Below are 11,553 nucleotides of genomic sequence, written 5' to 3'. Positions count from 1 at the left end.
GATCTGAGCTAAAATGTAATGGTGGGAAAAGGCACGTTATGTGGCGTGTTGCCGCAGGAAGAAGGACAATAGCCAGCGATCAGAGAACTGAGAGAGCAAATGATGAAGCTGACTCGATTTGTCGCTGAACTTAGGACTGAAGAAAGGAGTACTAAACAAGCGAGACAAGTCCCAGAGTGACACAGAAACAGAAACCGTGACAAACTTGTTTGTTACTGGTGCGGCCAGCTGAGACATTTCAAGAAAGTCTGTCCTGCTAACAATAGTAGATCACAATCGACCTCACGGTAGACGTGTCTCAAGAGATACGACAGGAACGAGAGGCAAAGACGCATGAGGAACAATGTTACTTATCGACTTAGAAACCGATAGTCGGATGCTGACGTCGGGTAATATGTAGCAGGCAGTATTGAAGGGGCTGGTGTCGATCTCCTGATTGACACGGGTGCTACCGTAACTATTCTATTCCGGATTAGGACAAACCACATCTACCTGAAGTGGTTACTGCATTTCAAGAATCCTGAAGGGCAACTCGCAAGATCGATCGAAGTCCTGTCGCAGTTTAATTTTGAGATTCAAAATCGCCCAAGAATGCATCGTAACCCTGAAGACATTTCCAGAGGCTCGTGTAGGCAAGGGGGTTTTCAAGTAGAGACTTAAACCGAAAAGAAAGAAACAAAAGTAAGCAGCCATGATCCAGCGACAGACAAGGATTAGAGTGGTACAACTGATATGCCGGTAGCTGCGATAAAGATGTCCTGTGGTAGCGACGAATTCGCATTGTCTCAAAAATCTGACCAGGATGTCGCAATTGTAATGAACTGGGTGGAAAGCAAGAAACAACCACCGTGTGAAGTGGAGAACACATCTTCATCAGAAAAACTCTTGATAAGGTCAGAAAAGGATATTAACAGGTCGGACTTCAGAAAAATTTGCGATTGTGGTGCTAGAGATATGAGGCCTATGCGAAGTGAAATTCACCAGCACAGACAGGCTACATCCATTGGAGATAATTGCCGCTATGGATCCGATGGTACTTATAGCTGTTGACATCTTGGAACCATTTCCGAAAACCAAAAATGGAAACGTTCACATTATGTTGATCGCGGACTACTTTACGAAATGGACTCAGATATTTACAATGCCTAGTCAGGACGCTACAGTTGTCGCACAACTGATAGTGGAAGATGTCGTAATGCGTTTTGTTGTGACAAGACAGATTCACACGTAACACGGACAACAGTTCGGGAGTGACCTCTTTCATGAAATTGAACCCATGCTATCTGCTTTCGTCGTAGAACGACAACAAGACTGCGACGAACACCTTCCGTACCTAGCGATGGCATACCGCTCTGTAGTGAATGAACCTCAAGTTTTACTCTCAATTTCATGATGATGGGAAGGGAGGCTGACTTTCCGTTGGACGTTGAGTTTGGAAAATCACCAGATCAACGTTACAACAGTTCGCATGAATGGATTCAAGCATTAGAAAGAAGGTTAGAAATTTCACATCGTTTTGCCAGAGAGAACATGCAATCCAACATGCGGCAACAGAAGCGCTATTATGATAGCAGGACCAGATGTGAGCGATTTCAGACAGACGATCTTGTCTGGTTGTTTTCGCCAGAAAGAAAAATGGGAATTTCGCCGAAATTACAGACATGGTTGTATGGGCCCTGCGAAGTCGTTCATAGGTTAAGTGGCATTAGTTATAGAGTTAAATGCGGTATATATGGAAAGCTTCACGTAGTGCACATTGCTCGCTTGAAAAGGTATCAAGGACGTAATTAAGTCGCTGAAGGGACGAGGGAATTGGACTCGTAGACTTCGGGAAGTATTAATAAAAATCAAGGGAACGAAGACCGTGATGATACCAACCTCGTTGAGCTTTACCCCATCGACACAATGAATGAAAAACTCAAAGTGAACAACAGCGACAATGGAATGTCAAGAACAGCTGGTGATGAGTGACCCAGGAAACAGGGGAACTAACCAAGACGTTGTACGAATAATATGCATTAAACTTTTCTAATCCGGAATTGTGAACAAGTGCCATGATGGCTGGAAGGAGGCACAGGGAAATAGTGACTGTCATTTCAACTGCACATTAATTCTTTTGTGATTATTTAATATTGTGTTCTGCTGTAATTTAACCCTGGTTTACGTGATTTTTCTTTTTCTTTATCTATCCGTATGTGCGTGGAAGCACATTGTAGTGGAGGCGCGGATTTTGTAATGAAGAAAACCAATGAACTTTAATATTGGTTTCGTTGGACTCCGCGACTAAGTTGGCGATTCTGCAACCAAGTCTGCTACCATAGATAGATACAGTCAGCGTATTTACAACCAAGTCAGCGACACAGTCGGCGATTAGGCGACTCGGCAACCCAAATGACGATCCAGTCGATGACCCAGTGGCTGAGTCGACGACCCAGTCGGCGACCAAAGAACACCAAGTCGACGATTCAGCGACCCAGCGACTCATGCTGGAGAAGAAATCAGTTGCACTCTGGAGCGCCAGTCCTCAGACAGATTCAACGGTATATCACTCCAAATACAAAGACTTATCTTACAGAACTCGAGATAGCGAGACTCAGGGTAATGTAGCCGAGGGAGTGTTTTGCTACAGTACCTAATTCTGCGACTGGGATTGGCAGACAGGCTTTTCCGAACATGCTTTACGAACGTTAGAATATCGATATATGTACGTACGTACGTACGTACGTATGTATGTATGTATGTATGTATGTATGTATGTATGTATGTATGTATGTATGTATATATATATATATATATATATATATATATATATATATATATATATATATATATATATATATATATATATATATATATATATATATATATATATATATGTGTGTGTGTGTGTGTGTGTGTGTGTGTGTCTGTGTGTGTGTGTGTGTTGTATGCATTTAAGAAGAATATATAGATGCATGTTCAGACTGCTAGCATTTATTTCGTAGCAGAGAGTTTTGGTGATTTCTATATGTATACCACCAGTTCCTTGTGTGATTTTTTAAAAAAAAGTGTATAGTTAAAATAGCAAACGTTATATTATAATGAAATAAGAGTCTGCTTAGGTCATTAGAATATGCACACACGTATGTGCACAAATTTGTGTTTCTCTGTATTGAAGTCGGTTTTGTTCAATCTAGCTCACAAAGTTTGTACAATACAAATATATTCGTATGATCGTACACGATTGAATCAAGATGCCCTAAGTACAGAATCTTTGGAGGCAGGAACTAAGGGGAATGCAAAGGAGTGGTTTAATTAGAAGTATTGTAAACAGATTCACAAAATGCCTGATCATTCACTTCGGACTTATAGGACATTATCTTGCTTGCAAGATTTCTGTAAATACCGTGTTAACTGGTAGTCAAAATGGACGATATGTAGAAAAAACAATTAGATTCCAGCATACCTGTATATTATTTACCAACCTAAATTATATTTCCTTTTTCCCCAGACAGATTGTTAATCATGCTATTATTTCAGCCGTAAACAGAATTACACAAAAGAAACCCACTTTTGTTCTGCAATGAAAACCACACTTGTCAAGTTAACGGTTTAAAACTCCGCAAGGACCAACATGAAAGGAAATTAAGTAATATGGTGACAGCTGTTTCAAAAGTATCTTACTACATAGTGATATGTGTGAGCCTTTTGGTAAACACACTTTACATCTGGTTACCTAATTTGACAACATCAAGTTTAATTATGTTTAACAATCTCGACTGCATATAAATCCTCAATTGTGTACCACCGTTACCTGACCAAAATCATTTTCTGCTGTATTTGGCTACTGTTGTCTCCTCGTTTTACAAACCCTCATAACTGTCTGCTACAATACGTTTTCGATAAAAATCTTGCTATCAGACGTTCTATATTACTATATTGAACGCTAAATCTAAAAGTGTAACAGTTTATTTACTTTATGATGGCCAACTTAACACCACAGAATGGACAAATGCTGCTATAATGACTACTTGATGCATCCTGAGAAACCTTGTGACCTAAAAGTGTCAGTGCAGGCAAACCCGTCAATTCTTTGTCCATTAAAGTCTTTATTTCCAAGGAGCTAATGTGGTTCCTTGTCTTGCGTGCTGTCTATACATGGTGAAACATGTTGTATACATCATGTATAACTCAAAGATAATTTCAACTCATTTTTAAGACCATTTTGACCGTTTTACAAGACAACGTATTTGCATATTGTTTTAATTCGTTGACAATCAATCAATCAATTAAAGGATTTAAGTCACCTACGCAACTAGTGCTTTCACGACTGGTTAAGTCTCGAAGGTCGAGATTTTCAATTGATCAGGACTGTAGGAATGGAGCCACTACAGTCCCGCTTTTATGTGCGAATGTCGCACTTTTTAAATCATGAACATGTCCGGCCGAGGAAAGGAGGCAAGGCGCCCGCGGGACGCGAAATGCCTCAGGAAAGCTGTACTCCCAGAATCGGCAAAGCGCGTAAGAACAAATCAAGTCCAGTTGTACTAGTGAACAAAAATATATTCCAATGGTGTATAAGCCATTCGTATAATTTTCCTAATCCTCTGAGTTGTGTAATTTCATTACTATTTTTAATTAAAGTTGGAATTTGGTGTACAAGGTGTACTTTTGAATTTCCGAAATGTTGTCAATCAGCTGGGTGTAAAGCACCCTATACATGTTTGGGTCACGCTGTGTTTACTTTCAGTTTTCACTTTTGATGGTGGTATACAAAGGATCGAGTTAGGGTTGTGGTGATAGAATATTTATCGAAAGAGGTCTTCAATTGCCAAAGGAAGAACCTCATATAAATTGGCAATTTGAAAGTCGATGTCCGTTTTCTTCTTTACTCCTTCTTCATTCTCTGTTAACTTCTTTCTTTCTTCTTCGTGTTGTTGTAGTGTTTGGCTGTTTTGCTAGAGTTTTCTGTTCTGCTTCGACTCGACTTCCATTGCCTTAGATCTTGGTGTTTGCGACTGGTCTTTTTATTGAAACTATTCTTTGTTTAATAGCTATATTGAATTTGGAAGGTATATTGTGCCTCTTTTTGTTGTATAAATTTGTTGTTTTTTTTTTTTTTTGCATGAGTATCAGTGTTGGATTTACATGTCCTGTTAATAATTGGGGATTGTGTTGTTGGTGTTCATTTAGTTCCGCCTTGTGTGAGGGACCTGATGAATGGGCTTAGGTCACCTTATAGTCTTAAGATGGTTGGGGCCAAAGAATTTTTTTGTGTTTATTTATATCTTACCACTCCTGTTGTCGTGTGTATCTGGGCCTGATGGCGGGGGTTTGCCACCTTTATAATATGTATACGCAGTTATGGGAATATATGTGTTGTTTTTCTCAGACCATGATGGTTATTTTTGTGTTAGCTGCAAACCTACATGCGGCCCCCCCAACCCCTCCAACCCCCCCCCCAAAAAAAAAACCCACACACACACACACACACACAACAACAACAAGAACTACCATGGGCGTGCGCTTCAGCTAGCAGTCTTACCTTACTGCTTTAACCCTTCTATTAATTGCTATTATAATTACTTGTGGTTGGATTTATATGTTGCCATGTTTGTTAATGTGTTTGAGGTACCTTATTATGTTCATGTATGTGGCATCGATGTTTTTGTTGCGTACCTTGTCCAAAAATTCAGGGTATGTTCTAGGGGAATTAATTTTCTTTTGGTAATCTTGGAAACCGACTCGTTGATTATGGTATCTGGGACAGGTGTTGAATACGTGAGTAGTGAAAGGGGTGAGATTAGCGTCAATGGGAATTAGCATTAAAAACACCCCCTGGGCGAGATTAGCGTCAATGGAAATTTAACATTAACCACCCTGGGCGAGATTAGCGTCAATGGAAATTTAACATGGGCAAAAAACCCTGGGTAAGATTAGCGTCAATGGAATTTAACATTGGAGAAAGGAAAAAAAAAGGAAATATTGAGATTAGCGTCAAAGGCATTCGAACAATGGAAAAAAAAATATCGATTCTAGGGACAAAGGCAATTGAACATGGGGAATAGAGTTTGGGTCTGTCTAGGGACAAGGGGAATTGAACATGGGAATAGAGTTTGAGTTTGTCTAGGGACAAAGGGGAATTGAACATGTTAGAAAAAAAAACTACTTTAGGGACAAGAGGAATTGAACATGGGATTTTTTTTTTTTTAAAAATTTTTTTATAAAGGGGTAGGCAATTGAAAAGTCATTCTCTTTTCGAGAAATATGGCTGGCCCTGAAAAGGGGCCTTTGGTTTCTTCTTCTTCTTCTTCTGCTTCTAATTTCTTCTTTTTCTCCACCAACTTCTTATTTTCTCACCTACACTCTTTTTCTTCTTTTTTTCTCCTCCTCTTCTTTCTTCTCTTCCTCCTCCTCTTCTTTCTTCCTCTTCTCATTTTCTTCTTCTTTTTCAATTTTTTCATTACATTTTCTTATTCTTATCCTTTCCTCTTCATCCTCCTTCTCCTCCTTTATTTCCTTCATCACACCACTTATCATGTCCTTTGCTTTTCTTAAGTTGTTAATCTCCATTTTTACTCTATGCGGACTATAAGAATAGTGGTCTTCATTGAGTCGTACTAGCATTTGTTCTATCATGCCCAAATTGTCAAGGACGTCTTGCAATGTTTGAAATTTATCGAGGTGGTTCGAAGCCATCTTCTCTGTAGAATGGTTTGAACGACGAATACTGTGGGTTCTTATACGAAAAGCGTGGACGTGAAGGAAAACATCCCCCTAAAACATAAAATTGATATTACCTAGATCATGACCTAACATCGTGCGGACGTGAAAGAAAACATCCCCTACTTTTCTCATTTCATGTAATATACTATCCACATAAGTGAAGCAACAATAAACTAACCCCAAATCTACAATTTACACACGCAAATCATTAAAACAAACCCAAATCTACTATCCACACAATCGTACGTGAGCGGTTACAAAACCCAAACTATACTCTTCACATACGCTAAGAAACAATAAAGAAACCCATAATCTACCATTCACACAAAATTACGTGAGCAGTTACAAACACAAACACACAAACACATACACTCGCACTATGAAAAAAGAGTTAGTGTTTATATTCACACTACTCTACCTACACACACACACACACACACACACACACACACACACACATTGGCAAATTGATGGTTATTTCTTTTCTAGAGTATTGGGTAGCCCTGAAAAGGGCTGTTTTTTTTTGGAACTTCATGGACACCTGGTTAATGGTGGCACCTTCCAGGCCTGGCGCCACATACACATCTTGTTCCCCAGTTGCTTTTTACTTTTTTGGGGAGAGAGCAGAGGCAGGATATGTGGCTTCAGAATCCCAATTTTCGGTTTCTGGGATTCTGAAATTTCTTCTTCTTTTCTCCTTTTCCTCCTCCTCTTCTTTGTATCTTCTCTCCTCCTCTTCTTTGTATCTTCTTTCCTCCTCTTCTTTGTATCTTCTCTCCTCCTCTTTTTTATTTCTTCTTTCCTCCTCCTCTCTCATCCTTCCTTCTTCCACAATGGCCTTCGCGGCCAGTTCGTTCAACAGGCGCCTGGCATATTCCAGATGCACATGAAGTTCCAACAGTTTCGCCAGTCTCGTGTTCATTCTGGTGTTGATCAATCAACAAGGGTAGCTGGACTGCCGAACGAGTTTCAATTTATACTAAAACTGCGGACGTGAAGGAAAACATCCCCCTAAAAAACATAAAATTGATCTTACCTAGATCATGACCAAAAAACAACGCGCGGACCTAAAAGAAACACTCACTCACTTTTTTTATACTACCCATTCCTATGCTAAAACATTTTTTCATTAATCACTCCAATATACTATTCACATACGCAAAGCAATTCAATCAAACCCCCCAAATCTACTCTCCCCACACCTCAAACAGCCAAAAAAAAAACATGATCTTAATCTACTATCCACACCAACGTACGTGAGATGTTACAAACACAAACACACAAACACATACCCTCACACTATAAAAAAGAGTTAGTGTTTATATTCACACTACTCTACCTACACATATTGGCAAATTGATTGTTATTTCTTTTCTTGAGTATTGGGGTAGCCCTGAAAAGGGCCGTTTTTTTTTTGGTTTTTTTTTCGCTATGGCAATCTTTTTGTTTTTAAGAATGCGATGTCCTCTGAGGATAGACTTTCTAGCGATAGGTCTGCTTCTTCGGAAAGAGAAGAAGAACTCTTTGGTGTCGATACGACAATCGACAAAGCCTCTCTCAGGTTCAGGTTCCTGCTGCTGTTGCTGCTGCTGTTGTTGTTGTTGCTGCTGTCTCTGAAGTCTGTACTTCTCTGTCCATTCTTCTTTCTCCCTGTTCAGTTCTTCTCTGAAGAGTTCTTCTATCAAGTCTTCAGTGACTTTTAGCATTCTCACATTCTCTATCTCTTCTGGCTTCGGTATCAGACTGTGTCTGACCCTATGCAAATTCACGTAGGCTTCGTTTAGCTTAGCTAGTTTGGAGCACATCTTCGTAGGAGGATGAGTCGACAATGGATGGTTAGACTGGAAACAACCCGGTTCTTAAAGTCAAAGCGCGGACGTGAAGGAAAACATCCCTCCACGGTTTTCGAGCGGCAATGTTCAATGAGTGTCATGAGAGGGATAGTAAGAAGTCAAAGAGCATGAATCAAACATTCTTATAGCCAAACAAATCACAAAGGCATTTTTTTTTCAAAACACATCATTTTTTTATTCAAAAATCACTTAACACTAACCAACAACTCTAACATTTTTTAACAATAATCCAACAATATAACATCAAACATTTTTTTTCAATTTACACTCTACTTTAAACAGGGTTGGCAAAGTTGTGAATGAAATTGTGATTTCCACTGTTGCAAGTCATTGAGTCATGGATGGACACTACGTTTCCTAGCTTAAGACAACAAAATAAGCATACTAGTCACAAAATCAACGATTTACTTTCTCATCGTTTCTAGAAAAATCACGATCAAAATAAGTCACTAAATGTTCTTTTGCTGATAATAAGTGATCAATTTCGATCTCGACTTTCTCTTTGAATTTGTCAAAGAGGGTTTTGATGTAATGGATGTCTCGAGTCGTTAATGGAGGACAGAAATGTTCACGCAAGTCTTTATACCACCAACGTAACACATCTTTTTTAAACAGACTCCAAGCTTCGTCCAGATATTCGTTGAATTTTTCTTCTTGACTGATGTTTTGACATCCATAGTAATCATGCTTCATCCATGTCGTAATTGTGTCTGCCAGGTATGTAGCACAGTAGGAGACCAATTGCTGTTCTTGTTCTGGCCATCTCGACTTGATCACGATGTGCTTTTCGTCTTTGTGTTGGGATTCTCCTTCCACGGTCTCCTCACATTCCATCTTCAAAGCTTCTCCACTAGGTAAAGAGGGATAACAGTCTTCCATGGCTTCTAATAATCTAGAATGACTTCTCTCAAACTGTTGATTTCTATGGTATTATCGAATTCTGCATACAGGATGACGTTCAACGTTACATCATCATCACCGATTCTGTTTCCGAACTGAATTTCCACACGAATCTGGCCGGATTTTATAGGGTGGAAATGTCCCTCGTCGCTGCCTTGGTCTGGAGTGAAATCAAAAGCCCACAAAGCATAGCCTCCGTCATAATCGTCGTACGTAATGCCGTGACTGGTGTTGGTTCCTAACTGTCCCGTGGCTTCGTACAAGGACAAGTACGATCTCAAGTAATTCTTCTTCTCAAAGTCAGGTTCGAAAGGTCGGGTACACAAGGTCTTGCCATCGCGACTGACTTCAATCTTGGACACGTTGAAGTGATGAAAGTTGAAAGGATTTCTAGTGATAGCTCCGTTGAAGGCTTCATTCGAGACCATACCAAGGATCAAACGTTTGGGTAGCTGTCCTTGGAACAGATGATCTTCGATCATGGATCGCTGTCCCCTAGGAATGGTGAAAGTTTTCACTTCTACGCGTCTGATCGGATACTTGGCGGTCGTTCTGCTCAACGTCTGACTGATGTCGTTACCTACTTTAGGTAACACTTCCACACGACGTACGTAGAGTCTGGCTTCTTGGATTTTGGTTTTGTACTCGCCAGCATCAGCCAATAAATGGAAAGCGGTACTGCTCCGATTCAGTCTCAGGCGGACATCCACCCCGTTCAGCAAATATTTTTCTTGCAACCACATGTCCAAATGCAAACGATCCATCAGTTCTAAACTTTGGTTGGGTCCTATGATTCTCTTTCTTCGTTCTACAAATCCCTCATTGGTGGTTGTTTTTGATTTGGGGTCAGCTTCAAGACCTGTTTTATCAAATTCGCCCGCTTCGTCAGGTTCCCATAGCACGCAGGCATTGAGATGAGTGTTCTTGGCGTCTATTCCGTACGTCAAGAGATTTTCCAGGTAGGCACGGTAAGGGTAAGTATCCATGCTGCTGCTAACCAGTTTGTTGTTCAAGTACAAGTCCACTGAGCTGAACAAGGAATGCATGAAATTGTTGACGGGAGCTACTGGCTCAGTGTCTATAGCATTTCCATCCTTATCTAGAACTTTGACTTTCAGGTACAAGTAACTGCTATTCAGATCGATGTAATCTTCGGGCTGTCCCTTGATTTCAAACTCGATGGGAGCGGAATCGGTCAGTGAGGAGACGGGATGAAATTCTACCCATTGGGATTCTTGCATGGTCATCATGGTGGGGGGCATGGCTAACAGATCCAGTTCCGTCTTGGAACAGGTGCAAGACTCATCATTTTTTTGTTGCAGTGTCTCAATAATCGAAAACGTCTAAGTCTCGAACGGTTTTTCTTTTCTTGGCCTTTCTAGCTTGAAATCTGGTGAAAGGGTGTTTTCTTCGTCGTCTCTTTCTGCCTTGTCCTTGCTGAATGCTTGACTCGGTAGCGTGCAGGGCATTTATAGGTGTGTCTTGTCGGCCCAAAAGGTCTTTACCCGTTTGCAGCAAGACATTTTTGCCTGCCCTCATGAAGGCTTCTTTAGGGTTTTGTTTGTCGATGATGACATTTTGGAGAAATTCTTTGTCTTGTGTCAGTGCCGCATCTTTCAAGGCGTGCAATCCGCGTGTCACCATCGGTTTCAACACCGGGGCCACCGAACGAAAGGCCGATTTTAACATATCTCCTAAACCGTGTCCTCGCTGTCGTGCAACCCCTCGATACACTGGATACATGACTTACGAGTCGTGAGAGAACCGTTTTCGAAAATGGAGTTTCACCGTGACTTTTCCTTTGGTGAATGGAATATTTTGTCCCAAATCTCCTTTTATAGCAATGTTGACCGTGTCCAAATACGGCTTGCTGACAGGCAAATAATGAGGATGCACAAATTCCCGGTGGACGTGATAGGTGTTTCCACCTTCCTGGTCACTGGTCGTGGTACTATCCACTTTGAAAGGAATGACACGCAGTAACGGTACAGAGGTGTGTCCCACCACGTTATACTCCACCACATCGGAGTACACGAACATCAAATTCAGTCCTTGGTTCAGTTCTACAGGGAATCGAAAAAACTTGTAAAATTCC

Source organism: Sinohyriopsis cumingii, chromosome 1, assembly GCF_028554795.1.
Source record: "Sinohyriopsis cumingii isolate HCF-2022 chromosome 1, ASM2855479v2, whole genome shotgun sequence".
In the NCBI taxonomy this organism is placed as follows: domain Eukaryota; kingdom Metazoa; phylum Mollusca; class Bivalvia; order Unionida; family Unionidae; genus Sinohyriopsis; species Sinohyriopsis cumingii.
Note: the sequence above shows the minus strand (reverse complement) of the source record.